The sequence below is a fragment of the Arachis duranensis genome, chromosome 1, assembly GCF_000817695.3.
Source record: "Arachis duranensis cultivar V14167 chromosome 1, aradu.V14167.gnm2.J7QH, whole genome shotgun sequence".
In the NCBI taxonomy this organism is placed as follows: Eukaryota; Viridiplantae; Streptophyta; class Magnoliopsida; order Fabales; family Fabaceae; genus Arachis; species Arachis duranensis.
Window position 1 is genome coordinate 57,467,737 of NC_029772.3, and position 13,735 is coordinate 57,481,471.

General features: G+C 39.7%; 1 non-coding gene and 1 pseudogene across 1 annotated transcript; one reads left to right on the top strand and one right to left on the bottom strand.

Annotated features, from left to right (window-relative positions):
• Window positions 1-7,598: 7,598 nt before the first annotated feature.
• The window catches only part of LOC107490300 (uncharacterized), a 140,260-nt pseudogene continuing 134,123 nt past the window's right edge, over window positions 7,599-13,735 (bottom strand).
• Window positions 12,534-12,640, top strand: LOC127742590 (small nucleolar RNA R71). Its single transcript, XR_008003932.1, has one exon. It is a non-coding gene; the product is annotated as a small nucleolar RNA R71 (small nucleolar RNA).

A 13,735-nucleotide genomic window follows, 5' to 3' on the forward strand; every position in this document is an offset into this window, starting at 1 on the left:
AGTGTCTAGGGTCAATTCTCTCAATTCTCTACTAATCTTGCTTTCTATAGCTTGCTCTTCATCTAACAATCAACAAAAATTTAATGCACCAATACACAAATCAAGAGGTCTTTTAAGGGTTGTAATGGGGTTAGGGTCAAGGTAGGATTGTATTTGGCTAAGTGGACTAAAATTTGAATCCTTAATTAACTGAAACTTTCCCACCTAACTTAAACAATCTATGTAATCATAATACAACATCTAGCCATCCATTAACCATGTTTTCCACATATTCATGCATTCTAATTTTAAGTACAGTACATATGCATTGCCGCTTTCACTTACTTTGGGGCATTTTGTCCCCTTTCACTTATTTTGCTCTTTTATATATATATATATATATATATATATATTCTTTTGTTTTTCTCAATGCATATGATTAATTTATTGAATGCACGAACATGTCCTAAACATTTCTTTTATATTTTCAGAAAATTCTAACATACTCAATTCTCAAACCAGATGTTTCCAAACCCACTCTTCCCCACACTTAATTCATAAGCATTGTCACTAGTCTAAGCTAACTAAGGATTCAAATTAAGGACATTATTGTTTTTCGCTTAGAGTTAATGATGTGCTAAAATAAAGAACAAAAGCGGTAAAATAGGCTCAAAATTGGTTTACAATAGATAATGAAAAGGTTAAGGCCATATGGGTATGTAAGCTCAGTGAAACAAGGCCTCAATCATATAAGTGTATGCATACATTAAACAATAGAAATATAGAATCAAGCAAGACAAGGATTGCAATTTTAGAGAGAATAACACAGACCAAAAATAAAATATTGGTTGATAAAATATAACCAATCAAATAGGATCAAAATCTCACTGGTTTTGTGTGTTCGAGCTCTAAACCATGTTCCAAAATAAAATTTCTTCAAACAAGTTTAACAAAAGTTTTAATTCAAATTAGTGAAATGCTCTAAAAATTTTCTTGAAGTAGAATTCATCATTTCAACCAAGCAGTGGTAGAATATGCACAAAATCAAACAAACATGCAATCAAACATGCAAATGCAATAATGAACTAACAAAGAAAATCCCACATTGGTGTTGAGAAGGCACTAACTAACCCGTGGAGATCGGTATTGACCTCCCCACACTTAAAGATTGCACCGTCCTCGGTGCATGCTGAGAAGTACAGGTGGCGGGTGTTGTGGTTCCTCAGCTGGTGCTCTCTTGTAGAGGCTTTCTCTTTACCCGTTTTGGTGGCCAGCCTGAAAAAGAGAGAAGAGAAAGGCACATGAAGTCAAAGGGGTAGAGCAAAGAGGAGGGCGGTACGCAAGGGCATGAGTAGCATAGATCAAGCATCAAAAGCTTTTAATGTATTGTTAGTCGTGAGAAACTAACAATAACGTTTGTATTAACAATTATATTTAATTAATAAAATAGTAAAGGGAATTTGTGAAAAGCAGGCATTTATAGTAGTAGATTAAAAGAAATCTTAAAAATAGTGCACAATGCCATACGGGCGTTTTCACAAACACATAGCATGCACGGGAAATAATCTATTTGAAAGTATTAAATTGAACATGCAAGCAACCCTTTAAAAATTAATATAATTGTCAAACAATTCCCTTAATAATCCACAAGCAAAATATGGTAAATAATTACCCAAATAAATTTCTAACACCAATGAAAATAATGCAATGAATGAAAGTATGCAAATGAATTAAAATAAAATAAAAAGAAAAATAAGAAGAATTAGAAGGGAAAGAAGGGAAGAAGAAGTAAGGAAGAAAGGAGGGAGGGAAAAATTAGGATTGGGGAAGAAGAGATAAGATATTTGGCAAATTGGGATATGTTGTGCGGCACAGGCGACGCGGATGCGTGGAGCACGCGTTCGCGTGATTGCGTTTTAAGTAAGGGGACGCGGTTGCGTCAGTCACGCGGTCGCGTGACCCATGTGATGCTTCTGGCGCGAGTGCAGCCTCGCGCCTGCACAACTCTCTGTTCAAATTAATTTATTTGCCAAAATTGGGGTGACGCGATCGTGTGGGTGACGCGATTGCGTGGATGGCCATTTTTGGAAAACGACGCGGCCGCGTGGGGCACGCGGTCGCATGGGAGGGCTTGGGCTTCTAGCACGAGTCCAGTCCAATTCCAGCACAACTTTCGGCCATACACCCTTTTTACGCCGATTTCAGGTCACGCGGCCGCGTGGGTGACGCGGTCGTGTGGGAGGCTATTTTTCCAAATGACGCGGACACGTCATCGACGCGTTCGCGTGGAGTCAATTTGTGCTAATAGCGCGCCTCCAGCCCTGCTCCTGCGTAACTCTGTTCAATTTATTATTCTCTCATCTCCTTGCGACGCGGACGCGTCGCTGATGCGGTCGCGTCGCGTGCTCGCTTTTTTTTTAATCTGAAAAATGCAGAATGCGATGCTTAATGTGAATGCTATGCATAATGCAGAATGCAATGCTTAATGTGAATGAGATGCAAAATTCCAGGTTCAATATAACAAAATAAAATAAAATTCAAAAAAAATAAAACTAAATAAAAATGAAAAAGGACGATCATACCATGGTGGGTTGTCTCCCACCTAGCACTTTTTTAGTTATAGTCCTTAAGTTGGACATTTGATGAGCTTCCTGTTATGGTGGTTTATGCTTGTACTGATCTAGGAATCCCCATCAATGTTTGTACTTCCAGTAGCCTCCGGGGTCCCAAACTAGGCACAGAAAGCCTTCAAGTAAGTTAAAGCAAGTGACAAGGCCCCAAGAGTGGTGATTGATAGAATGGATTTCGGGGTCCCAGACCTTGCCTTTGCACCCGTCTTTGTGTAGATCAACATGATTCCATCCGGGTAGCAAGCAATCTGAATTCTCACTAGAGCTGCCAAACAGCTTCCTAGACCCATTCAGTTGAGCTTTATACCAACCTTTGCGTTTAAACTTAAAGCTTCCAGCCATGATGAACCTTGCAGGACAATTCTTACCACTGGCCATCTTCCGCTTACTCTTAATGTCACACAGAGCTCTAAGTTGACCATCCGTCTCCAGTAGCCCGTATTCAAGTGGAATTCGAAAACTAAGGGATATGAATTTTACCCACTTGAAAGTTGTGAAGGATGATGGCAACTTAGGGGGAGGTATTTTTAATGAAATTGAAAACTCCACTCCCTTGTGCTCTTTTCGGATAACTACCACCTCTTTGCAAGCTTCTTCAATTTCAACATCTTCCTCTTGGTAGCTCTCTTCCAATTTAATCTTCCCTTCATTGCTTTCCAAGGGCATGGGAGGTTGTGCTTCTTCTTCTTGAATCTCCATCTCTTGATCAACCTCTTCCAAATCTTCAACTGTGATATGCCTTGGAGGTTGTACACCCTCCTCAGCATCAATTTCAAACGTCTTGGAAAGGGGTTCTATGACTGGACTTTCTCATGGAGGTTCTGCATCTCCTAAATCTTCAATCATTTCTTCCTCTGCAACTATTATAGTTTTCTCCACTTGTTCCAATACAAAGCCATGTTCCTCATTGTCCTCCGGAGTTTCTAATGTCTCCTTCATGCTACGTTCTTCATTAGATTGTCCACATGAAGCCATGGGGGTTCCTTGAGTGTCCGAACGTCGGGAAGCTAATTGATTTATCGCTTGACCCAGTTGGCAAATGGTTGCTTGAAGTTTTGCACATGTTTTCGTGAGACTATCCGTTGATTCTTGTCGCGCTCGGCTATCATAAGTAGGATCATAGTGCTCTTGAATTGATGGATGTGGAGATGGCAAATATTGAGGTGGTGGTTCTTGGGAGTAATTGGGTTGGAATTGGGGTGGTTTTATATATGGTTCATATGGCTCATAAGGTGGTTGGTATGGTGGTTGAGGGTTAGGGTTATATGGAGGTGAATGGCGGAAAGGGGCTTGTGAGTGTGGTGGGTTGGGGTTGTGTTGAAAGGATGATCTCTGAGCATAGGGTGGGGCTTGTTGGTAGCTACAAGGTGGTCCACCATATCTATCAGCTTGGGATGCATTGTAGCCTGGTCTTTGTCCATGATATCTAGGATGGTGTTGTTGCCTAAAGGGTTGATTAGATCCTTTTGGCTCTATCTATCCTTGATTGGTCTGACCTTGATGCATATTCCTGCTATGGTTTCTATCTCCTTCAACAAAATTAGAACCAAACTCAAAGCGAGAGGGGTGAGAAATCATAGTAATTAATAAAAATTAAAAACAAAAATAAATAAACCAGCAAAATAATTTTTTTTATTATTTACAATAACCAATAATAAGGCACACGTTTGCAATTCTCCGACAATGGCGCCATTTTAAATTAAATGGCAATTAAAAATAAATAATAATTGTAAAACAACTTTTGGCAAGATAAGGGAATTTAGAGGTCTAACTTAGTTATCTCTCTCAACTATAATAAAAGTTGAATCTAAACTCTACTTGGTCAACCTTTGCCAGGGCAAAGAAAAGTCAAGGGACTAATTAAACTGACCTTTGAATCCTAATTATTTCCTAAGAAAAGGTTGGGATTATTTAGGTTCAGTTCAATTAGCAAGATAACGATTATTAATTACGTTGAGTTTAATAACTGTTGAGTTACTGATAATTGTTGAGTTACTAAATTCTTAATCAGAACCAAAAGGAAAAAAAATAAAATTGCTGGAATAATAAAAATATCCTTAGATGAGAAGTAATTGCAATTTAATTCAAAGAGAATAATTATAAACTGAAAATACCTCAATTATCATTAAATAAAAATGTCATCAACAGCCAATTGGGCAACATCAATCAAACATAATAAAGGCTTCAGAGTAATCAAAATATAAAAGAGAAATTAAATAGTAAAAAGGAATATTAAACCTGGGATTGAGAGTCACTCTAGAAAGCTAAGAGAAGTCCTAAATCCTAATTTCTAAAAACACTACCTAAATCCTAAGAGAGAGAGAGAGGCGAGAACCTCTCTCTCCAAAACTACATCTAAAACATGGAAAAGTAAATTATGAGAGCATGATTATGAATGGATGCATTCCCCCACTTTATAGCTTCTAATCTGTGTTCTCTGGGCCGAAAACTGGGTCAGAAACAGCCCAGAAATCACTTCCAGCATTTTCTGGTCCGTACAGGTCGCGGAAAAGTGACGCGGCCGCATGGCTCACGCGGCCGCGCGGGTTGCGTTCCTGCCAGGTCACGCGTCCACGTGACCCACGCGTTTGCATTGCCTGGCGTCGGGGTAGCTATGGAAAATTATATATCAAATCGAAGCCCCGGACGTTAGCTTTCCAACGCAACTGGAACCGCATCGTTTGGACCCCTATAGCTAAAGTTGTAGCCGTTTGAGTGTGAAGAGGTCAGGTTGGACAGCTTCGCAGTTTCTCCAACTTCTTGTATTCCTTCCACTTTTGCATGCTTCCTTTCCATCCTCTGAGCCATTCCTGCCTTGTAATCTTTGAAAACACTTAACACACATATCAAGGCATTTAATGGTATAAAAGGAGAATTAATATTAATAAAATTAAGGTCAAAGAAGAATGTTTTCAATCAAAGCACATAATTAGGAAGGAAAATGTAAAACATGCAAATAGTATGAATAAGTGGGTAAAGAGTAGATAAAAACCACTCAATTGAGCACAAGATAAACCATGAAATATGGGTTTATCATGGTCTTAACGTGACCACTAATGTAGGCAATGCTAGTTGATCCAACGTTAGTGACAAAGGTGAGTGTCACTAACGTTGGCGTTGTTCTTCTCTTCTACGTTAGAGTTCACGTTAACTTAGTTAACGTGACTCTTAACATAGCTCATTGCCAAGTCTTGGAACGTTAGTGATGTTCACGGTTACCACTAACGTTGGAGTAGAACGTTAGTGGTGTTCACGTTTCCCACTAACGTTGGAGTTCTCTTTTGTCTCCACGTTAACTACCACGTTAACTTAGTTAACGTGGCAAGTAACGTGAGCTATTGATGGCTTCGCAGGCGTTATTGGTGATCACTTTTCTCATTAACGTTGCAAGCTATTTGCCATTCCACGTTAGTGTTCATGTTAACTAGATTACCGTGAGAACTAACGTGGTTCTTCCTTGCTTTCTTTGCCCTGAAATCAAGCAAATAAAGTACATCAAAGCTCTAGCCAAAGTCATGAGATTATGCATCATCAATTTATCATGAAATTCTAGCAAAATCCTCATGAAATCATATGAAATTCACAATAGTTGCTTGAATCAAGGTGTAAGTGTATTTTCATCCAAAACTTGCCTTATTCACTAAAAAAATGCATGAAACTACCCTAAAACAGTAAAGAAAAGGTCAGTGAAACTGGCCTTGATGCCCTGGCATCACAACACCAAACTTAAAGCTTGCTTGTCCCTAAGCAAGTACTGAAACATAGGAAGAATGAAATGAAAGAACAAGAAGATAAAATAGAAGTAGAATTCCTGGTTTATGGGGTTTCATGCATAGCAACTTAGGTTATTTCCCTTTAGGTTTCAAGCCTTTATCAGTTCCTTGGTCACTTTCATGATTGCATCCTTTGAGACTCCCTTTTTTTTTGTTGATCCTTCCTTCTTTTTCAATGTTATTACCTTCTTCTTTTGGCTAAGTGCTCTGTAAGAGGGCGACTCTTTATGCACATGCACATGGTTTGTTATTTTTCTTTCTTGAGACCTTGGTGTCTAGCACCTCTTTGGGTTACTAAGTGCTCTGTAGCAAAGGTTACTCTTGATAGTGGACTTTCAGCTGATAATCTCGGATTAGTTAATCCAAGTTACCAAGTGATAAGGCACCCCTAAGAGCTTATTCATCCAAGTATATCCCTTGCACATAAACACCACAGACACATGCCTCAATTTTGAAACCCTTGGTGCCTAGCGTTGTTTCTTATTGTGTTTCTTTCTTTTTCACTTTTATTGCTCTTTCTCTTTTCTTATTGGGATCTTATTGTTTAGTTAGTCTCAAAGGATGTGTTTCAAACATAGGACTTAGGATAGATAGTTGCTTTCTTTCCTTGTTTGGTGAACCAACATAGCTTACTAATCATCCTACCACAAACATTCAGAACCTACTTCTCAAAATAACTTCACTCTTGTTCTTTTCATAACATTTTCTTTTTGATTAACTTAAAGGACAAGCATACAAGTAAGAAGGTGAAAGTGAAAACCAGGGACACTAAGTTAGCACACTTGGATGTGAATAAAGAGGAACAAGTAAAATATGCAGGTTCTATTCAATCATTTTTTTACTTAGAGTTCTGCATTTTTAGATGGTTTGATACAACCTCATGATATCTTCCTTGGTATTCTCATCCTAGAGTTTGCATCCTTGTCTGTTTCCTTGGATGATGTGGTATGCTCATTCCCTGAGATTGATTGAATTCCTGTAACACTATTGAAAGTTGCTTGTTCTCCAAGCACTTGGAAAAGGGTCAGCATGCATGTGTGCTTGTGAGCTTCTGAACTTAAGTTGGTGTGTGAACACCAAACTTAGTTCTTTGCTTACTTTGACAAATTGAATGCATGTAAGAACTTTGTGTGCTTTTTATTAAGAAACAACTATGAGCTAAAAAGACAATTTATGTATTAGAGGTTAAGCCTCTGTCAAGTGAGTTCTCTGATTGCTAGAGCAATGCTTCATTACTAAGGGTTTCAATGCATTCTTCAGCTGGAGTTTTTGGTGGAACACCAAACTTATAGCCCTATATTCATCTTTGAATTGTTTTTGGTGTGTAACACCAAACTTAGCTCCTCACACTACAGAGAATCCAACTTGAAATTTTTATTGAAAGTCTTATGAAAAGAGAGTTACCTCATGTTGGGTTGCCTCCCAACAAAGCGCTTTTTTAGTGTCGCTAGCTCGACGATTCTTTCCTTAGTTGAGGTTATACTTCTGTTTGGGGGTTTCCCCCATGCTGCCCAAGTAGTGTTTGAGTCTTTGTCCATTCATAGTGAATCTTCTCTTTGAGTCCTCTTCCATTATTTCTATGTGTCCATAAGGTGAGACTTTTGTGACTAGAAAGGGTCCCGACCATCTTGATTTGAGTTTTCCAGGAAAGAGTTTCAGTCTAGAGTTGTAGAGAAGCACATGTTGCCCTTCTTCGAAACTTCTTGGTACCAAGTTGAGATCATGTCTCTTTTTTGCTTTTTCCTTGTAGATCTTGGTATTTTCATAGGCTTGAGATCTAAACTCTTCCAATTCTTGAAGCTGTAGGACCTTTTTTTCACCAGCAGCAGTGCTGTTTAGGTTCAATATTTTAAGGGCCCAGGAGGCCTTGTGCTTCAGCTCTAATGGCAAGTGACAAGCCTTACCATACACCAGTTGATATGGGGACATCCCAATTGGTGTTTTGACGGCTGTCCTGTATGCCCAAAGAGCATCATCTAGCTTCTTCGCCCACTCCTTTCTTGATATCCCCATAGTCTTTTCCAGAATCCTTTTCAACTCTCGGTTAGATATCTCTGTTTGTCCACTTGTTTGGGGATGATAAGGTGTAGCAACCTTTTGCTTCACCCCATATCGTAGGAGTAAGGCTTCCAATGGTCTATTGCAGAAATGGCTCCCTCCGTCACTGATGAGGGTTCGTGGGACTCCAACCCTGGTGAAGATATTCCTTCGAAGAAAGTTTATGACTACCTTGTTGTCATTGGTTGGGGTCGCCACTACCTCCACCCACTTAGATACATAGTCTACTGCAACCAAGATAAACTTGTTTGAATATGAGGGTGGGAATGGTCCCATGAAATCGATTCCCCATACATCAAACAGTTCAAGCTCTAGAATGTATTGCTGTGGCATCTCATTTCTCTTGGGCAGGTTGCTAGCCCTTTGGCATTCGTTGCAGCTTCTCACCAATTCCTTAGCATCTTTGAAGATAGTGGGCCAGAAGAACCCACATTCCAGCACCTTTGCGGCAGTTCTTTCTCCTCCAAAGTGACCTCCATAACTAGCACTATGGCAACTCCACAGGACTTCTCGTCCTTCTTCTTCTGAGATGCACATCCTAAGAATTCCATCTGAGCATTTCTTAAAGAGGTAGGGTTCATCCCAAATGAAATACTTGGCATCATTGATAAGTTTTCTTCTTTGATATTTGTTGATTCCAAGGGGTAAGTCACCGACTGCTTTAAAATTGGCAATATCCACAAACCAGGGTGCTTTGTGAATCATCATTAGCTGTTCATCTGGGAAGAATTCATTTACACTTGTACCATGGGTATCATCCTTCTCACAAGGGATTTTGGATAGATGGTCTGCCACTTTGTTCTCCACACCCTTTTTGTCTCTAATCTCAATGTTGAATTCTTGCAATAATAAGATCCATCTGATTAGTCTTGGTTTTGACTCCTGTTTGGCAAATAGATATTTGAGTGCTGTGTGATCAGTGAAAATAATAACTTTAGAGCCAATAAGATATGATCTAAATTTGTCAAATGCAAAAACTATTGCCAGCAACTCCTTTTCGGTAGTGGTATAATTCCGTTGAGCATCATTAAGGATCTTGCTGGCATAATATATGACATGCACCAAATTTTCTTTCTCTATCCTAACACTGCCCCAACTACGAAATCAGATGCATCACACATCAGTTCGAATGGTAAATTCCAATCATGTGGGGTGATGATAGGAGCTGAGGATAGCCTCTTTTTCAAGTTTTCAAATGCTAGCATGCATTTCTCATTAAAAATAAATGGTGTATCAGACATTAGGAGATTGCTTAAGGGCTTGGCTATCTTTGAAAAATCTTTAATAAACCTTCTGTAGAAGCCAGCATGTCCCAAAAAGCTCCTAATTGCCTTGACATCACTTGGTGGAGGTAACTTTTCAATTAGCTCCACCTTAGCTCTGTCTACCTCAATGCCTTGCTTAGAAACTTTATGGCCAAGAACTATTCCATCTGTCACCATGAAGTGACATTTTTCCCAATTCAATACTAAATTGGTTTCTTGACATCTTTTCAATACCAAGTCCAGATGGTTTAGGCAATTAGGGAAGGAGTCTCCGAATACTGAGAAGTCATCCATGAAAACTTCAATGAACTTCTCTATCATATCTGAAAAGATGGAAATCATGCAGCGTTGAAAAGTTGCGGGTGCATTACATAGCCCAAATGGCATGCGCTTGTAGGCAAACACTCCATATGGGCAGGTGAATGATGTTTTCTCTTGGTCTCTTGGATCAACCACAATTTGGTTATATCTTGAATAACCATATAGAAAACAATAATATGCATGTCCTACAAGCCTTTCCAGCATCTGATCCATGAAAGGAAGTGGGAAATGATCTTTTCTTGTGGCTTCATTGAGCTTCCTGTAGTCAATACACATTCTCCAACCTGTGATGGTTCTTGTAGGAATTAGCTCATTCCTTTCGTTGGGCACCACAGTGATTCCTCCTTTCTTGGGAACCACTTGAACTGGACTGACCCATGGGCTATCTGAAATTGGATAGATTACTCCTCCCTGCCACAACTTCATAACCTCTTTCTGCACTACTTCCTTCATTGCTGGATTTAACCTTCTTTGGGGCTGAATGGAAGGTTTGGCACCCTCTTCCAAGAGTATCTTATGCATGCATATTGCTGAACTGATTCCTTTCAAGTTAGTAAGTGTCCATCCAATGGCATCCTTGTGTTTTTGCAAGACTTAAAGCAACTTTTCCTCTTGTTCTTGGCTGAGGGCTGAATTTATGATCACTGGATAACTTTTATTTTCTCCCAAGTATGCATACTTGAGAGTGGGTGGCAGTTCTTTAAGCTCAAGTTTGGGCACTTCTTGTCTTTCCTCTTTTTCTTCTAGCCTGCCTTGAACATGCATTTCAGCGGTTGCAACCTCTTCGTTGCTGCTAATTCTTCTTCTGTTGATGTCTCAAGTTCTTCTTCAAGAGTTTCTTGCACCAAAGCCTCCACTGAGTCCAACCTCATGCATTCTCCCAATGAGTTGTGTGGGTAACTCATGGCCTTAAATACATTGAATGTCATTTTCTCCTCGTGTAATCTAAGGACAAGTTCACCCTTTTGGACATCAATAATGGCTCTGGCAGTGGCCAAGAATGGCCTTTCCAGAATGATGGAAGTCTTAGCTCCTTCCTTCATGTCTAATACTATGAAATCTACTGGAAAGATGAAGTCTCCCACCTTCACCAACAAGTCTTCTACTATCCCATGGGGAAACTTGAATGATCTATCTGCTAGTTGCAGGGCCATTCTTGTTGGTTGGCCTCCTCAATCTTCATTTTTTTCATCATTGCTAAAGACATTAGATTTATGCTGGCTCCTAGGTCATATAGAGCCTTTTCTACTGTGATTTCCCCGATGATACAAGGGATTTGGAAACTCCCAGGATCCTTCAATTTCTGGGGCAATTTGTGTTGGATGATGGCACTACATTCTTTGGTGAGTACCACGGTCTCATTGTTCTTTTAGCTTCTCTTCTTGGTCATCAATTCCTTCAAGAACTTGGCGTAGAGTGGCATTTGCTCTATAGCTTCAGCAAAGGGTATGTTTATTTGTAGTTTCTTAAAGATTTCCAAGAATTTTGAGAATTGGTTATCCTCTCCCCTCTTCTTTAATTGTAGCTGCTGGGGGTATGGAGCTTTTGAGATGCATGGTTTGAGTGCTTCTCCTTCTTGATGTGACTTAGGGGTGGAGGTTCGAGCTTCCTCATGTCCCTTGTTTTCTTCATCCAATTCCTTCTCTAGTGGTTTCTTGTGGGTCTCCTTCAATTCCTTCCCACTTCTGAGGGTGATGGCTTGACATTCCTCCCTTGGCACTGAGTTAATATTGCTGCAATTGTTGTGTCCAGGGGCTTGCTTGAATAAGAATTCAATCTGTGTTTCCAGTTTCTCGATGGCAGCATCTTGATTCTGCATGTTGGATTGCACTTCTTCAGGGAAAGCTTTACTATCTTGAATTTCCTTGCATAGATCTTCAAGTAGAGCCTCGATCTTTGAAAGTCTATCATCTGTTAGAGATAGTGGGTTGAGATTAGGTGGTTGAGAAGGTTGGTTAGGTGGGTGTTGATAGGATCTTTGTGAGGTGTATTGGTGAGTTGCATTGTTGTTGGAATTGAGGTTGTAGTGTCTCTGATCTTGACCTTGGTCTTGTTGATTTCCCCACCTAAAGTTGGGGTGATTTCAACATCCAGAGTTGTAAGTTTTGGAGTATGGATCATGGATTTGTCTAGGTGAGTTTCCAACATAGTTGGCTTGCTCCCAGTCACCTTCTTCTCCTATATTCACTCCTTCTTGAGCTGGTGATGAAGTGATGGCTGCTGTAACTTGGTTTTCCTCCACCTTCTTAGTAAGATCTGCTAGCTGCTTGGTGATCATCTTATTTTGATCTAGCAATGCATCCATGTGGTTCAGCTCCATTACTATTCTAGTGTTACTTCTTTCGGAGGCATAGAAGTAGTCGTTCTCAGCAACTGTTTCAATGACATCTATGGCTTCTTCAATGGTTTTCTTCTTGTTTAGAGAGCCTCCTGATGAATGATCTACAGCCTTCTTTGACTCATAGGATAGCCCTTCATAGAAAATGTGAAGTTGAACCCATTCATTGAACATATCTGGTGGGCATGTTCTTGTTAAGTCCTTGAATCTCTCCCATGCTTCATAGAGAGTCTCACCATCTTGCTGCCTGAAAGTCTGCACCTCAGCTCTCAGCCTGTTAATTCTTTGAGGAGGGTAGAATCTTGCCAAAAATTTGTTCACTAGATCTTCCCAATTTGTTAAGCTCTCCTTTGGGAAGGATTCAAGCCATTTGGATGCCTTGTCCCTGAGTGAAAAAGGGAACAAGAGCAGCCTATAGACATTCGAGTGGACTCCATTAGACTTCACAGTGTCACAAATTCTCAGGAAGGTGGTTAGGTATTAATTGGGGTCTTCTTGAGCACTTCCTCCAAATGAACAATTGTTCTGAACAAGGGTGATGAGCTGGGGTTTTAGTTCAAAGTTATTGGCATGTATGGTGGACTTCTGGATGCTACTTCCACAATTTCCTAGATTAGGATTAATGTAGGAGCCTAGAACTCTCCTTTCTTGCCCAGCACGGTTTGCAGGGCCTTTTCTAGCATGGTTGTGAGCTTCTTCTTCATGATTGTTTTCCAAATTCTCTTTCATGTTGGGTTCAAAGTACTCTTCCTCTTCCTCAGCACCAACAATTCCTTTCCCTCTTGCTTCCCTCCTTAGTCTCCAAAGGGTCCTTTCAGGTTTTGAATCGAAGGAAGTTGAAGCTCCCTCTCTTTTCCCTGTCAGACAACTAAAAAAACTCACAGCAAGAGATAAAATGAAGAGATTATTCTTGTTAGAGTAATTGTTAGTGTGAGTGATGCAAATTATCAGACAGTTAGTGGGTTAGTGAGCAGAATTGTAATTAACAAAGAAAAAGAAAGAAAAACAAATAGGGTGAAGGGGATGAGGAAGAAACTAAACAAACTGAAGGTAATCGACCAAATCAAATAACAAATAAAAAAAGAAAAATGCTCAATCTAGTGATCTTCCAACTTAATCATTGTTGATTCAAAATCAATCCCCGGTAACGGCGCCATAAACTTGATGCATGAAAACTTGTCTCTCAACAAATTTCCCTTCGGCAAGTATACCAAATTGTCGTCAAGTAAAAACTCACAATAGAGCGAGGTCGAATCCCACAAGGATTGATTGGTCAAGCAATTTTAATTGGAAGATTATGCTAGTTATAAGCAGGATGTAGTTGAGAATTACAGAAAAATTAAATGGCAGGAAAGTAAATAACAGAAAATG